This window comes from Centrocercus urophasianus, unplaced genomic scaffold (assembly GCF_019232065.1).
Source record: "Centrocercus urophasianus isolate 14NV4802_14NV808 unplaced genomic scaffold, USGS_Curo_1.0 seq_10, whole genome shotgun sequence".
Taxonomy (NCBI): domain Eukaryota; kingdom Metazoa; phylum Chordata; class Aves; order Galliformes; family Phasianidae; genus Centrocercus; species Centrocercus urophasianus.
In genome coordinates, this window is record NW_024884142.1 from 1,718,662 (window position 1) to 1,724,138 (window position 5,477).

Genomic DNA, 5,477 nt, shown 5'->3' on the forward strand with positions numbered 1-5,477 from the left:
TAAAGTGTCTTATAAGCAGGAAGTGTTCCCTGACGGTTAGCTCAGTTTTCTCTTTCTTAATGTGAAGAATGTAGTCTAAATTAAAAGTCTGGTATCACTTCCATTATTTTCCTCTGTTCATCCTTTGATTCGTGTTCTTCATGCTTTTCAAATAGCTATAGATAACCCCATCCTCTATCAGCAAGGTATCTTCCCCTAGGTTTTTATCCAGGGTCTAAATTTCTCATAGACTGATAATGATATAAAACTGATAGCAATTTAAAAGTTCTTAGAATAAGTGGATGTTGTTTCTTGGGTGGTATGCCATTTCCATCCTGCAAGAAGAGACCATAAGTGCAATATCCTGTACTATTTTTGCTCTTCACTTTCCTATGATTGATGAGGATCCCAAAGAACATGGTCTGTTACAGCAATCCTGAGCCAAGCAACATGCTTTGTACTCATTCCATTCCTTCCTCCAAAGCCCCGAACTCTGAAGTTATGTGCCGTTTTGCATAGATTTTGTATTTGTCCATATCATTTCTCCTGGCATCCAGGCAATGGATAGATACTCAGAGCAATGTAAAGTAGAATTCACCCATGACCCATAAGGAAATTGCTTCTTTTCTGCAAAGGGCTGAACATAAACTGTCTATTCTAGATAATCACAACTAGACTTGTACATGTATTATGACACCTTATTTGAGAATTGGCTGGCTGGCTCAGGCTTCCCAGTATTTAAGGCTTACAGAGACATGATTCTTCTTTATCACAGGTGTTAGAGAGCAATAAATGTAGCATCTGAAATAAACAGTTGTACTTTCCTACTTACACATTGGCTCTTCACTGACTTCATGGTGGACCACTACTGAATAAAGGACCATCTGAATCTCCCTGTTGAACTTGTATACCACAAGTTGTCAATAAATCTATTTTAAGAATTAGACTGTACCTCCCAAATCCCTTCTGTCTGTCTTCATCTGGTTGAGAATTGAGTATTAAAAAGAACACAGTATTCTAGGTTCCCAGTTAGCAGAGCCATACTGGCAGCTTGTTGTAGGTCATGAGTTTTTAGTAGTTATAGATAATTTATCTTCACTTTCTTTGCCATTTTGTATCATTTATTATTCCACTGAACATCATTCTTTTTTACATTTCATAACTTCTTCAGGCTTTTCCCCATTTATCTTTTGTTATTTGATATTTTCAGGTGTTCAGCATGGTTCAGCAAGGTTTAATCTTCCTCATCAAGCTGTGAACCTCTTCCTTCTTCTTTCCAGACAGCCTAATATGGTTTGACATTTTCCCACATTTCCAAAAGTCTATAACTGCTTCTATATGTAGCCAGTGTGATTGGGAATGACTGCATATGATTATTAGATATAATATTGTGATTGCACTGCTGCTGGGAATTGCTTTGAAAGAATGGGAACCTGAAAGTATGTGTACTCTGCTCACAAATATTTTATCCTTAAAAACAAGGCCATATCAACAGACAAATAAGATTACCATGAAAAAATCAGAATCATAAAATCATTTGAATTGGAAGGGACATTTAGGGGTCATCTGGTCCAACTCCTCTGCAATGAAAAGGGACATCTACAGCTTGATCAGGTGCTCAGAGCTCTGTTCAGTGTAACTCACCTTGAGTGTCTCCAGAAATAAGGCATCCACCATCTCTCTGGGCAGCATGTGCCAATGTTTCACTACCATTATTGTGAAAACCTTTTTCCTTACATCCAGTCTAAATCAATCCTTATTTAGTTTGAAACATTTTCCCTTTGCCCTGTTACCACAAACTCTGCCAAAGAGTTTGTCCTCTTTGTTACATCCCCATTATATCTACTGAAAGGCAGCTCTCAGGTGTCCTCCAAAACTGGGCTTATCTGGGCTTAACAGCCCCAGCTCTCTCAGCCTGTCCTCGTAGAGATGTTTTATCCCTTGGACTGTATTTTGGCCCTCTTCTGGATGCGCTCCCACAGGTCCGCATTTCTCATGTACTGAGGACTTCACATCTGAATGCAGTTCAGATGCATTCCTCAACCTGCTGACCATGCTTCTTTTGATGCAGCCCAGGATACGGTTGGCTTTCTGGGCTGCACTGGCATATTGCTGGCCCAGCTGCCATCCATCCATACCCTGAAGTCATTTTTTGACAGGACTGTGCTCAATTCTTCCATCCCACAGCTTGCCAAGTGCTGGTCCCACTGGGCCTTAGCCTTCCTGAGACCATCCCTGCACAGCCTTGCAGCATCCCTGTACTCCTCCAAGGATACTAGCCCCTGCTCCACTGCCTGTGCATTTTCTTACTGCTCTCCAATCTGACAAGCAAGTTCTGGTTCAGCCGTTATAGAGTCTTGCTTTCTTTTCCTGACTGTCTACACTTGGGGATGGAGAGCTCTCATGCCCTAAGGAAAGATTCCTTAAAGATCTGCCAGCTCTGCTCTGCTCCCTGGAGGGCAATTTCCTGGGGGTTCTGTTGACAATCTCCCCGAGGAGCTGCAATTTGGCTTTAAAAAAAATTAGCATCCTGATTTCACTCTTTTTCTGTTTTATAAGGAAATGCATTATATGCATCCTTACAGTATTTGCATTGCCTCTTTGACAAAAACTGTATCACCTGCGTCTTGTGTTCTGATTTGTACCACTATACCCTCTTCATGTGGTAGCAGAGAAATTTAGTCAAAGTATATTCCAGCACTTAGCATTCTTGTAATTAACAAAATTATTTGCATATTTCCTATAATGATACCTTGTAAAAAGATTTTTTTTTTTTCTGATAAAAGAGGAATAGCTTTCTGTTAAAAGAGAATAGCCTTTGATAAAAGAGGAATAGCCTTCTGTTCTGTAACTGATGCAAATATTGTAGGGGTATAGCTCAGAAGATATCTCTGTAAGCATTTGCTTTGAACTGCTGCGTATTGTTAGGTAAGGATTATAAAAACAAACAAGTACAGGCTGTTTTTGTGAAGTAGTAGTGTAATTTTTTGATTCTGTCTATGGCAGAGGAGTGGACCAGTGGGGAGTGCACCAGTGCATTTGTCCTCAAACAGTAGCACAGCAGAAATTCAGAGGATCAGGTCCTGTGTTGCAGTCGCCTACAACAGTCCTGTTGATAGCAAATTGGAAACTGCAGGTCAATGTGTTGAGCATGATTGCTCTCAGTGACCTCTGAGTCCTGTGTGTATTTGGAAGAGGATTTGTCTAATTAAAAAAAAAAAAAAAAAGGATACAACTATTTGGATGACAGACTCTTAAAGCACTGAGAACAAGAAGAGGTGACTTCAGTAGAGAAGGTGATCAAATGGCATGAAGACAATGTATGAAAATGTCACAGATACTACACTTAATCTTAGCCAAAAGGCCGAGAAGAGATATGTCATTCTGCATCTGTTTTACTGAACTCAGTAACTTTGTGTTGCATGAGTTCTGTATTAAAAAAAAAAAAAAGTTAGGACTTATTTATGGACCTTACTATCTGTTTTATCTGTCTTTGGATATCATTAATGAATTGGAATATTTTTTTTTTTTTACTCAATTTGTTGAATAAATCTTTGCTGATTCTCAGTACTGGCGTACTATGATCAAATTACCCAATTTCCTTTTTCACAAGGAAATAAGTTGTTTTGATCTTCCGATTAAAGAAATAGAGGGAATATTATCTAAACTTACTCTTTTCTAAAATCTTCCTGTAAGGACATTCCATTTCTTCTTTCAAAGTTTAAGTTAGGCCTCAACAATGACTCTAGTGGTTGTACACCTATTAGGAAAAAAGATTTTTTTTTTCTGCATAAAAAGAATTTCTTATTAAATTAAATTCTTTCAGGAAAAGATGCTTTTAAGAATAGCTTATCTGTCTTGAAGCAGGGGCTGTCTTGGTACTGGCTGTCAAATTCTTTTGCTGCTCAAAAGTCAAGCTGAGCTGGGGTAGATTTTTGCCATACTTGGGTGATGTGGAGATGTTGCTGTGCAGATAGGAATTTCAGTTACTTTCTGCCAATAGAAAAGCTTAGTGAAACTGAATTAACCTGCTTTTGACCAGAATGAGAAACAACTTGCAAAACCTGCCAAAGTCAGCTCCCTCTTGTAATATGTGAGACTTAGGCATGTGGCATGTGAGAGCATTGATAAGAACATCCAAGTGTAGACACTTGGTGCTCAGATCAGAAGAAAATTATTCTCTATGAAAGCCAGCTGTGTGAATGTGAGGGCAAAATCAGGGTGCCTGATGGATGGGGTGCGCAATAGAATAATGTGACACGCTGTTTGTCTGGAGGTCAAGCAGGAGGACATAGCGCGAAAAGTTTCCCAGCCATTAGAAACCTTTTGTTCAACTGAGCACAGAGCCCCTTATTGAGCACAACATCAGAAGAAGCTACCCAAGAGGAAAGGTACTTGACAAAGAAAAGTGATGAGACGAAAGCAAGCTACTCTTTTAGAAATTTAATCTCCTTTTTATTTGTGGTTTCCGTTAAGAATGTAGATAAGCACACACAGCTGCAGGTCAAAAAAAAAAAAAAGACTCAAAGCTAGACATGCTTACTCTGTAATGTGCCAGACTATTTACCAAAGAAGCTGCCAGAGCTGTGAGTAAATACATCCACTTTGCTCATACTAGTCAATTTAGGATCAAACCCATTTAACATCCTCTGCAGGGACTCAATGCACCTGCACAACATTTGGTTTTATCAAAACAGTTTTCCTATTTAAGCTAAAGGAGGTGGGGAAACGCTGAAGCCTTATGTTCAGACCCATTGCTTTTTATTATGGATATGCTGTCAATTAGCTTTGCCCTCATCAGCATCAAAATTAACTGTGTAGTGCTAAAATGATGGAGTTGCAAAAATAATTAGCATTTACCTGCTATTTTAGTGTAAGTGAAGCCAAAGACAGAAATGATCACAAATCTTTCAGTATAACTTGGCAAACCCACACTTGTTTTCAGAAAGCACTTCTTCTATCAAGACCAAAAAAAAAAAAAAGAAATGAACACGAATGTAGCTATTTAACTGCAGAGCCCAGACTGAGAAGCCAAAGCAATTCAAATTTAATCATGGAGAACTCTTATGCCAAGTTCAAATCCCTTCCTCCCTCTACACTTGGCAACTTCTATTCTAAATTTCTTTAAAATAAGTGTTTTTTCACCACAGAATCTTGCCACAATGGCAGCTGTTTAGCAAATAAACTAAAAAATAAAAATGTTGTCATTGTGAAATAGGATATATTTAATTAAATAAAATAGAGTAGGGAAGTGTTATTACAAGAACATAAAACTGTAAGGCACAAGATAAAACTAAATTACTACAGGGCTGCTCAATTCAATCTAATCCTTGAAGATAAAGATGGAGCCAGAAAATTGCATGTATTGTGAAATCAACATAAGCCCTAAGCAAATATTAACTAGGGATATATAAACTGATTTATAATAAATACAAGTGTGAATGCTAGGATTAGTTAAGGAAATGCAAACTGAGACAAATTAAGGTGTAAAACACACC

At 38.3% G+C, this 5,477-nt stretch overlaps 1 non-coding gene across 1 annotated transcript; it reads right to left on the reverse strand.

Annotated features, from left to right (window-relative positions):
- Positions 1-3,270: 3,270 nt before the first annotated feature.
- Positions 3,271-3,355, reverse strand: LOC122166603. Its single transcript, XR_006170844.1, has one exon. It is a non-coding gene; the product is annotated as a U2 spliceosomal RNA (small nuclear RNA).
- Positions 3,356-5,477: the final 2,122 nt, after the last annotated feature.